The sequence below is a fragment of the Prosopis cineraria genome, unplaced genomic scaffold, assembly GCF_029017545.1.
Source record: "Prosopis cineraria cultivar Desert tree isolate PC_DT_omini unplaced genomic scaffold, ASM2901754v1 PC1646, whole genome shotgun sequence".
NCBI lineage: Eukaryota > Viridiplantae > Streptophyta > Magnoliopsida > Fabales > Fabaceae > Prosopis > Prosopis cineraria.
In genome coordinates this window covers 18,476-29,384 of record NW_026556971.1, presented here as the reverse complement: position 1 = coordinate 29,384, position 10,909 = coordinate 18,476, and the positions used below count along the sequence as shown (strand labels likewise).

At 32.3% G+C, this 10,909-nt stretch overlaps 1 non-coding gene across 1 annotated transcript; it reads left to right on the top strand.

The window, feature by feature from the left end:
* The first annotated feature begins 1,266 nt into the window (after nucleotides 1-1,266).
* On the top strand, nucleotides 1,267-1,368 carry LOC129300559 (U6 spliceosomal RNA). Its single transcript, XR_008590789.1, has one exon. It is a non-coding gene; the product is annotated as a U6 spliceosomal RNA (small nuclear RNA).
* Nucleotides 1,369-10,909: the final 9,541 nt, after the last annotated feature.

Here is a 10,909-nt window from a genome sequence, read left to right as displayed (position 1 = left end):
CGTATCCTATAGACAGAGAAAGACATTATATAAAGTTAATTTCAATGATTTGATAATTTTTCTTCTTTTGATACTTTTATCATTACTGTCATGGGCAAGGTCTTCTTTCAGTGAGAATTGATTACTGTCAATGGTCTTTTATTGAAGAAACGACCAAGGTATTTCATTACAAGTTATCTCGTTTAAATTCATAATAATAATAATAATAATAATAATAATAATAATATTTTAATTACATAGATTCCTTTTCATATATATTTTAGAATGAATGCTAACTTTTCTAAAATTTCACTAAAATTATAAAACTTCTAAATTGTGTTGAGTTTTTACAGCTCATCTGTACTTTCAAAATACAAACCTTTCTATAAAATAAAAAGATTCGAATACTTTATTTTAAACTTTTTATTAAAAAATTTGAAAAAATTACTGTGAAATCCCGGTCGAGGAGTGCAGAAATTATTACAAAGTCTCAAATCTCTATGTAATTACAAAAGTACTTTTACATTTATCATAAAACAACAATAGGATGAACAATGTGCTTTACACGTATACTTTCTTGATATAAAATTTTTAAAGTTTGAAAGATTTTTTAGGCCATTAAATGTAAGACGAAGTTAGAGTAATTACTTTTTTTTTCAATTTTACCTATTAATTATTTATTGCCATTTGAATTCATAAACAATAACTTATTATAGTCATTAATTACAAAAAAAAAGGGATAAATTTAAAAGTTACATACTTTTTTTACAATTTAAATATTATACTCCTTCTATTAAAAAATGTAAGACATTTTTTGAAAAGTTAGATGTTAAAAAATGTAAGACATTTTTAGCCTTTCGAGATGTAATCATTACCTTTTTTTTTCAAAAATACCTTTATTGATGATAACTTTATATTTATTATAGGGTGTTTAATAGAAATAAGTATGAAAAGGTAAGATTAGTTTGAAAATAGGTGAGTGCTTTATTAAGGGTAAGATTTAATTAAAATACCTTACATTTTTAAATAGAGGAATAAGTAACATTTTCTAATAAGTAACATTTCCTAATAAGCACCAAGTTTGTTAACTTCCTCTAATATTAAAAAACCCAATAGTATATAGAACATTATATAGATAGATATACTATAAGATTCGTTATGCATGTCTACATTAAAATTTTTAATAGCATATTATATTCTAAAACTTTTTATCATGTACTTATTAAAAATATAAAATATTATTTTATTTTAAATTTCTTAGTCCTGTACATATTAAAAATCCCCACTACAACTTAAAATCTGTCTAATATAATTGAAACGATGCATAGAAGATTAACATAGTTCCTGCTCAAGAATGACATGCACAGAAAAGAATCTAACCTCGATAATAGTGTACTATTTATTAATAATTTAAATAACACATAAAATTTTATTAAAATTACATAAATGAAAAAGTCAACATAATGCTCCACGACCGTAAGATTCAAAAAGGGAAAACACTAAAACTTCAAAAATTCAAATTTTAAAAAGGTAAAATGACAATAAAATACCCTTAAATTATATAAATGATAATTTCATCTCTCAAAATGTCATAATACTAATGAAATTTTTAGAAATTTCTTTATCAATAAATTTTTTTAATAAAAAGAAGATTTTTTTGTCAATAAATTTTTTAGTAAAATAACCATTTTATCCTTGTTAAAAATAACAAACTCAATCATAACTTTTGTTTAAAGAATCACAAATTTTATTTTGTAAATCACAAGAGTTGAACAATAAATTACAACTTATTATGTGTAATTTTTATTATTAAAAAATAAGCTCTAATCACAATTTTTATTTAAAGAATAATAACTTTTATCCTGTAAATTGTAAAAATTAAATAAAAAATTATAATTTGAACAAATTCTCAAGATAACAAATTCTATTCACAATTTTTATTTAAAAAATTATAATTTTTAAAAAAATTATAAAAATTAAATAAAAAATTATAATTTATCAATAATGATAAAATAATATTTTTATTAAAAAATTATTGATAAAAAAATTTTCAAAGACTTCATTGAAATTGTAACCGTTTAAGGGATCATATTGCCATTTACATAATCAATATAGGGAGTTCAAATCACCACACAGATCATAGCTCATTGGCCATTGATTATTTTAATCTAACGATTTATAAACTTTAACTTTTTTTCGGGTTGATCCCCACGGTCTCTGAATAGTGATTACTGAAACACTCATCGATTCTTACAGGAATTCCCAAAACAGACAATCTTGAATGCATGAAGGAGTTTCGCCCCATCTCTCTATGTAATGTGAGTTATAAAGTGGTCTCCAAAGTGTTAACGAACAGAATTAAAGGTGTTATCAGCAAATTGGTGGACAAGCATCAAAGTAGTTTTATTCAAGGAAGGCAAGGAAGTGACAATGTGATTATTGCCTAAGAAGTCCTGAATAGAATGAGGAATAGCAAGCGAAAAAAAAGGGATAGTAGTTATAAAAGTAGATTTAGAAAAAGCATATGATAGATTGGATTGGAGATTTGTCAAATGGTGCTTATAGGAAGTTGGGATTACAGGCAAAATTTTGGAATTGATACAGCTTTGCATTAAAAGTCCAACAATGATAATTCTTTGGAATGAGGAGCCTACAGAAGAAATCAAACCTTCAAGAGGGGTTAAGCAAGGGGACCCTATCTCACCTTACATCTTCACACTTTGCATGGAGAAACTTAGCCACATGATTCAAGATGAGATTAACTTGGGCAATTGAAAACCAATAAAGTTGAATAAGAATGGACCACCTATCTCACACCTTTTCTTTGTAGATAACCTTTTCCTATTTGGGGAAGCCTCTTTCGACCAAATTGAAGTAATCAGCAATTGTTTGGAGAGGTTTTGAAACCTTTCAGGTCAAAAGGTAAACAAGATCAAAACTAAGATGAGTGTTTCCAATTCTGTCCACTTCTCTAGAGCTTTGTCTTTAAGCAAACAACGAGGTGTCAGCCTCACTGGGGACCTTGGGAAGTACTTAGGAATCCCTCTATTGATTAAGAGGGCAAACTATTTGAATTTCAAGCCCATTCTGGGAAAGGTCAGAGCCAAACTATCAGGGTGGAAAGGCAAACTACTCACATTTGTTGGGAGATCAATACTCATAAAATCCATACTTACGACAATCTCAAACTACCACATGCAAATCATGATTCTACTTGAGAAATTACTTTAAGAAATTGAGAAGGAAAGTAATGCCTTTCTGTGGGGAAGCAAGGATGGTGAAAAGAAACTTCACCTTGTCTCTTGGGATATAGTTAAACATAAAAAAAAATCAAGCGGTCTAGGAGTTAAGGACTTATAAGTGCAAAATCAAGCCTTTATTCTAAAATTATGCTGGAATTTGGTCACAAATAGAGACTCCTTTTAAGTTAAATTTGTGAGATCCAATTATAAGTGTGGGGATTCTGATAGGCCTATGATTTCCAAAAGGAAAAATGCTTCAGAAATAAGGAAAAGTATGCTTAAAGTTTGGGATAGATTCACAGAGGGCATTGGCAAGCGATGTAACTCGGGTAGAAATTTAAAATTTTGGTGTGATAACTGGTCTATCATGAATAAACCCCTAATCAAGTATGTCAAAGCCAATAGTCTCTCGCTGGAAATTAAAGCCACCATTAAAGATTTTATCTCTCCAAGCGAGGGGTGGGACAAAACTAAAATGGCAAATTGGCTCACTTTCTCCATCATTAGTTGAATCACTAGCACTAGCCCACCAAATGCGTTGAGAGGAAGTGATAAATTTGTGTGGAAACCATCATCAGATGGTGCTTTAACATTAAATCTTCTTATGATTTTCTCCTTGCAGGTACTAATGCGAATGGAGACAGCTTATGGAAAAAAATTTGGAGATATGATGCACCTGAAAAAATGAAAAACTTCATTTGGCTCCTAAGGAACAATAAAGTCCACTCAGCACAACTCAGAGAACGAAGGGGCATAACTATCTCAAGTGCTTGTCCAATGGGATGCATCGAAGAAGAGTCAACTATGCACATAGTTAGAGATTGCAAAATTGCAAGAGATGCATGGAGACAAATTATAAAACCTGAACATTGGAGCGATTTTTTGCAGCAACATTGTCTAAAATGGATTAGATGGAATAACACAAATGATGTTGGCATTGAGTCTATAAAAAAGGTACCCTAGACCACTATTTTTGCTTATGTTTGCTGGGAACTTTAGACCAACAGATTTACAAATTTATTTGGGAATGAAAAGCCCAAATTGCAGATTGACAATAACAAGTGCAAAAGCCTTGACTGATATCAATCTTACTAGGAGAGTTAATATGGGAAAAAACTCCCACAAGCCAAATGATAAATGGCACCCCCCTAAAAAGGGCTTTGTAAGATTGGATGTTGATGGGTCAGTGCATGCTAATGGTCTTGCTATATATAGAGGAGCTTCGATAAATGAGAATGAAAGATGGATCACAGGTTTCTGTGGTAAACTAGGGCAACTTTCACCGGTATTAGCTGAAATTATGGGTATTATTATGGGACTTAAAATTTGCTAATCAGCAGGGGTATTGAAAATAGAAGTCTACATTAATTGTATTGAAGCGATTAACCTCCTAACTAGAAGATTTAATGAGGATCACCCTTTTCAAGACATCCTATCTTATGCTACTAATGTATTAAATAAGAATTGATCTATTTCTATCAATTTTGCTTTTAGGAATGTTGTTATTACCGCTCACAATCTAGCTAGGAGAGCTCACTCCGAGGAGGATTGCCTTCGCGTCTTTGATCATCCATCACCTTAAGCATTTGTAAGAGGTGGATGATGATTGTTGTTAGGTTTTCCTTTAGTCTGCTTTTAATTTCTTGTTTGTTCAGTATTGAATGATATTCAGTTTCTTACTAAAAAAAACACTCATCGGTTTATCAATCTCTCCCTCATTTCTCATCCCCCTGTCTGAAGTATCACCGGGTCTCCCTCACTCACATCTCTTACCTTCTCAATCTCCCCCTCCTCTGCGTCATCGGCTCTCAAACTGGTCTCCCACCTTGGATCTCTCCGCTAGGTCGACCTCTCAACTTCTCCGTTCAAGCTCTTTCTCTGTCGATTTACGATGTCATCCTCCATCTCTGCCTCTTCTCTTTCTCTTTCACTTTCACTATCACACCTCGTCGCCATGGCCTCAGATCTTCTCGTCCACCCCCTCTATTATCTCAGGTTTGCCCAGATCTTTCTCTATCTTGATCATGGAAGAGCCGATGAAGGCAGGATTGTTGTGCCTTCTTTTTTCTTTTTGACTTATTTTCATCATCTTGCTGCTGTTCTTTATTTATTAATTATTTATTCTTTCTATATTTATAAGAATATTTTATAGGATTATTAGTTTTTTTTATTTTTGTTTGGATATGCTGTGCAATTTTCATTTTGAGTTTAGACATGTTTTCTGATTCAACTTCGATTTTGATTATTATCCTGGTTTCAATCTAACCTCATTCGCTTAGTCGTTATTTTTTTTCTCAGGTTTTTCCCATTTTCACATTGTTCTTTTTTTTCTATTGATCTCCTCACGGGCTTTTGCTTCCATTTGTTTTTGCATTTGGTCTTGATTTGAATTTATTTGTGGAATTTTTAGAAGCAGGCTTTTGGTATTAGGTTTTTTTTTTAGAAAAATGACAATCAAGTCTCAAAGGATAATTTTATACCATTAAGTCCCAGCTAATTTTAAAAAGCCAATCAAGTCCCATGCTGTTTTTTCCCAATCAGAATTACAAAGAAAATGATGAAAATACCCCTATGAGTAAATATAACATGTATACTCATCAGCTTCAACATTTCCCTCCCGATTTATCTCTTTCCCGCCCATTGATAAGAGCTGCATGTAAGTGGTGGAGCTATACATTGAAGAATACCCATTCTTGAAATAGAGTTATGCTTGAAAGAGGTGAGTTGCCTTATTATTGACTCAAGGAAGCTTAAGGAGTTGTGTTGATGCGTGCAGACAGGTTTTTTTTTTACAAATCCTTGCATCTGAACAAAAAGGTTTACTCCATGAAGGTTTGATTTCTTACAAAATGGCTTTCCTGAGGAAAAAGATGGAACGGTTTTCTACAATTGAACATGAAAGATTTTTTTTATTTCATGTTTTTAAATATTTGGCATGAAGATTCGACATTTTGCAACTGAAAGTGTAAGAAATTACTATCGAGTGTCCATATTTTAAGATGGAACGCTCTCACTGTTTAACTAATGCGAAAATCACTTATGTCAAAAGTAACTTGTTTCTAAGTAATATATTATTACATTTTATTTTGTTTCTTGTAGGTTAATATTATTGGGTACGATGAAAAGTAGTTGTTTAAAGAAATTTTTTATTATTTTCATTTTAGTGGAGATATTGTAAAAGATATGCATAGAAAAATGCATTATGATGGGGGGAGTTGTAATGGAAGAATGATTAGAGAAGTAATGTTGCTTGAAGGACTTGTTAGATTGATTTCATCATGCTTGAATTGTGATTTAAATGGAATGGAGTTGAAGTACACAGTAAAGTTTAATTGCAATGCTCTTTTAGACCTTAAAGATGATGAAAGGATAAATCAATTAATGAAATTGAATGATAATTTTGCTCATGTGTACATCATTGGGAAGATATAGCAAAGTATAGAGGCAACAAGAGATTCAATTGATGGGTAAGTTTTTTTAATAGTTGCATAATTAATATTATATTAATATGAATATGGATGGTAGTAATAAACATGATTTGAATGAAAATGCAGAGCAGGATGTTCAGCTGAGAATTCACATGCTACACAAGATCTTGAAGTTCTACCATGTGCAATACAAAGTATCCCAACACCAATGCCTGAGCTAAATGCAACAAAGTGAAAAGATTTACTAGTAGGATCTGAGCAGATTTTTGCGAGTGCTAATGATTCTAGACAAGCGATCTACAAGTATAGTGTTGCACTATGCATGTTATCTTCGTAGTTCATAGGAGAAAGTATACAATGGCATTATGCATCATGTTGAGACCCATAAGATGTCAAAGCCAAATGCATTGACAGTATCTAAGCTCATAAGCCAAACCTTTTTGCTACCTCCTAGAACATCTCAATCAGCCGGTAGACCTCATCATGTGAGGATTGAGTTTCAATATCAGCAGAAAAAGGTTTATCATTGTTCTCATTGTCATGAAGCAGACCGTACACGGAAGAGGTGTAGAAATCTAAATTCAAGTTGATGTTATTGTAAATAGGTTACCACATGAACTTAGATTTGGGTGATATACATATATGGATAGTTTTAGATCAAGTTAGATTTGGTTAACATATATAGGTTTTTATACATATATATTAGTAATATTGGGGGGTTTTTTTGATACATAGCAACCCCTCTTTTATAAATTCAAGTTCATACTTTTGTGTATGTAGACAAATGATATGTGCAGATGCATTAGATGAATTAATACATGCAACTTATATGTACAGTTCATATCTTCTGTAATCACTAAAAGTGTGTTGTCTTAAAATTTTGAATAGAGGTTGCAAATTATTTGTAAGGCAGTTACAAAATGTGATATGTCAATTGCAAAATTACTGGAACCATGTCCTAAAATAATTGATAGCTTTGCAAGTTTAAGAATTCAAAAGTTATTCCATCCAAAATTTCGAGAATGAGTTGCAATTATTCGTAAGGAAGTTACAATATTTCATATGTTAGTTGCAAATTACTGAGTCATATCCTAAAATAATTTGATAGCTTTGTAAGTTCAAGAATTTAAAAGCTATTCCACCCAAGTTTTGAGAATAAGTTGCAAATTATTCGTAAGGAAGTTGCAAAATTTAGTATATTAGTTGTAAAATTACTAGAGCCATATCCTAAAATAATTTGGTAGCTTTGCAAGTTCAAGAATTCAAAGTTATTCCACTCAAAATTTTGAGAAGGAGTTGTAAATTATTCGTAATAAAGTTGCAAAATTGATATGTTAGTTGCAAATTACTGGAGCGTTATCCTAAAATAATTTGATAGCTTTGTAAGTTCAAGAATTCAAAAGTTATTCCACCTAAAATTTGAGAAGGAGTTGCATTTATTTGTAATGAAGTTGCAAAATCTAGTATGTCAGTTGCAAATTACTGGAGCCGTCCTAAATAATTTAGTAACTTTGCAAGTTCAAAAATAAATAGTTCTTCCACCCAAAATTTTAAGAAGGAGGTGCAAATTATTTGTAAGAAAGTTGAAAAAATCTGGTGTCTCAATTGCAAATTACTGGAGCATTATCCTACAATATTAACTTTAAGAATTTAATAGTTTTCCACCTAAAATTTTGAAAAGAAGTTGCAAATTATTATAAGACAGTTGCAAAATCTGGTGTCTGAATTACAAATTACTGGAGCGTTATCCTAGAATAATAACTTTTTTAAAAATTCAATGGTTCTTCCATCCAAAATTTGACAAGCAGTGGCAAATTTGTCTCGAGTTAGTTACAAAACTGGGTATCTAAGTTGCTTGACAACTTGATTGATTGGGTATAATATATAACTTGAACATTATAAATACGTTTCAATATTAGAAGTTGGAAATAAAAATTGTGAAAACAAATTACAGAATTACAAAGTTGCAAACTTGATAATTGGGTACAATGTATAACTTCGAACTTAAAATCCATTTGAGCATGTCATCACTTGTACAAACTACATAGTCCCTTTCAGCTGAGACACTAGGGAAAAAAAATTGAAGAAGCAATTTCTGCATAATCGAAATGGTAAATATTGATGAGGATCAGACTCTTCAGCTAGGCAAATGCATCACACCCATCAAAGATTAATGACCAAAACAGATTACAGCTTAATGACTTAAGCAATTGATCACTTAGGGCAGAGAAGAGATGTTAAACCGGACTAGAATAGAGATGATAATAGCTTTATTGGATAGCTCGGGGAAGAGATGATAGAGAGCTTTACTCGCTTGCAATGAGACAGGGAAGAGACGATAAAACAAAGTAGGGAAGAAGAGACGAGGAACAGGGCAGGGAAAGAAGGGATTACGAACAGGGCAGGGAAGAGTAGATAAGGAGAAACCTCACTTTTCATCAGCCAAATAAGGGTATTTCGATCATTTCTCATTATATTAAAATGCCACTCAAGAACCTAGGGACTTAACTGGCTTTTTAGAATGTTTTGGGACTTATCTTGAATAAAATTGTGTCATTTTCCCTTTTTTTTTTCCTTCCGATTCTGATGGAGAGAAAGAAAGAAGGCATAGAAGGCAAAAGACGAAAAGGGAAGATGATTGGATGTGGCCGCGGCAGGAGCTGTGGGGAAGCTCTGGTATCGACTGATACTTCCTGCCACCGTTCCCGGTCTGAAGCCATGTCATCGGAGCCGATTTCATCACCTGGCTGGCCCATTTTGCATCGCTCGGTGCCTTCCAGAAACATTAAAAAAAAAAATCTGGAGCCTACAAATACAAATCAAGATTAAAGGCACGTAAAATTTATTAATTGAACTAAATTAAAAATGTAAAAGACGAAAACAAAATTAGTAATTGAAATAACTTTTGGCCCAAAAAATATTGAAATAAATTAAAATTATCTGGTTCGGATATATGATTTGCCAAATCCTAGGCTCATTTATGGAAGCTTGCTTAACCCAATGACAATCAAGAAAGATTCGGCTTATGACATTGCCGCAAATGGCGTGCCATGTGGGCAACTGACTAGGACTAAGGGTGACATGGCGTCCAGGTGGCTAGGTGACTAAGATGATGGCAGGACTAACTACTGACATGGTGTCCAGGTGGATGGGTGACTGGGAGTAAAGGGTTGATATGGTGTCCACTTGGATGTGACAGGGATAAATGATGACTTGGCATCCAGGTAGGTGTGACTTGGATGATGACTGGGATAAGAGCTGACATGGCGTCCAGGTGGCTAAGTGACGGGTGAACTACTGAAACTGGGTCCAGGTGTCTGTGTGACTGGGACGAAGGGCTAACATGTTGCCCAGGTGTCTGCGTGACTTGGAGGATAGCTTGACTAAGGGCTAACATGTACGAATGATTTCATCATGTAATTTATTAGATTCTTCATATCATATTAATGTGAAATATAAAATTATAATTTAGTAACTTGAACAAAAGTACAAAAATGTATAATTATTTTTTTGAAAACATGTATAAATTTTGAAAAAAAAATGCAGGTTTATATAACTTCATTAAAATTAAAAATAAATTTTTCAATCAATTAAAAAAATTTAGAAAAAAAAACTCATTCATTCCTCTCAGTAAAAATTAGAATATAACTTAATCAATCCATTGAAACCAACCCTTTCACTTATTTGAAGATGATTTAATTTAAAACTTCATCTCTTCCAAATGTCATCACAATAGCAAACAAAGACTTAATTTGGACAACCAAGTAAAATTGAGTCTAACAGTAAAAATTAGTTTTTCATAAGATGATAAATTAAAATTCAATTCCCATCGGCCTCTAATAGAATAATACCAATGAGGGGACAAAAAGGATTAAGTTGGGCAGTTCCCACACCAGAATTCGTACGTGACAGTTGATATATATAGAATGATATTGTAACATCGCCATGAACAAGGTAACTTCCAATATTGAGTTATATGCAACACACGAAGCTAGCTATGAAAACACAAGATGATTTGGCTCCAATAACGAACCCTTTATTCCATTTCACGTAGAAGCATTTGACTATTGAATTTATCCAAGAGATGTTTCAACCTGCTGCTAAATACATACTATACATTATACAAATATAATAGTTTGGCTGGCTTTCTTGCGCGTCTTGGGCACAAAGAATTGTAATGGTACAATGATTCTCATGTCTTCATCCTAAAATTTATGATAAAAGCTGAACGGCGGCTATGGAGGTATTTTTTCCCGCAAC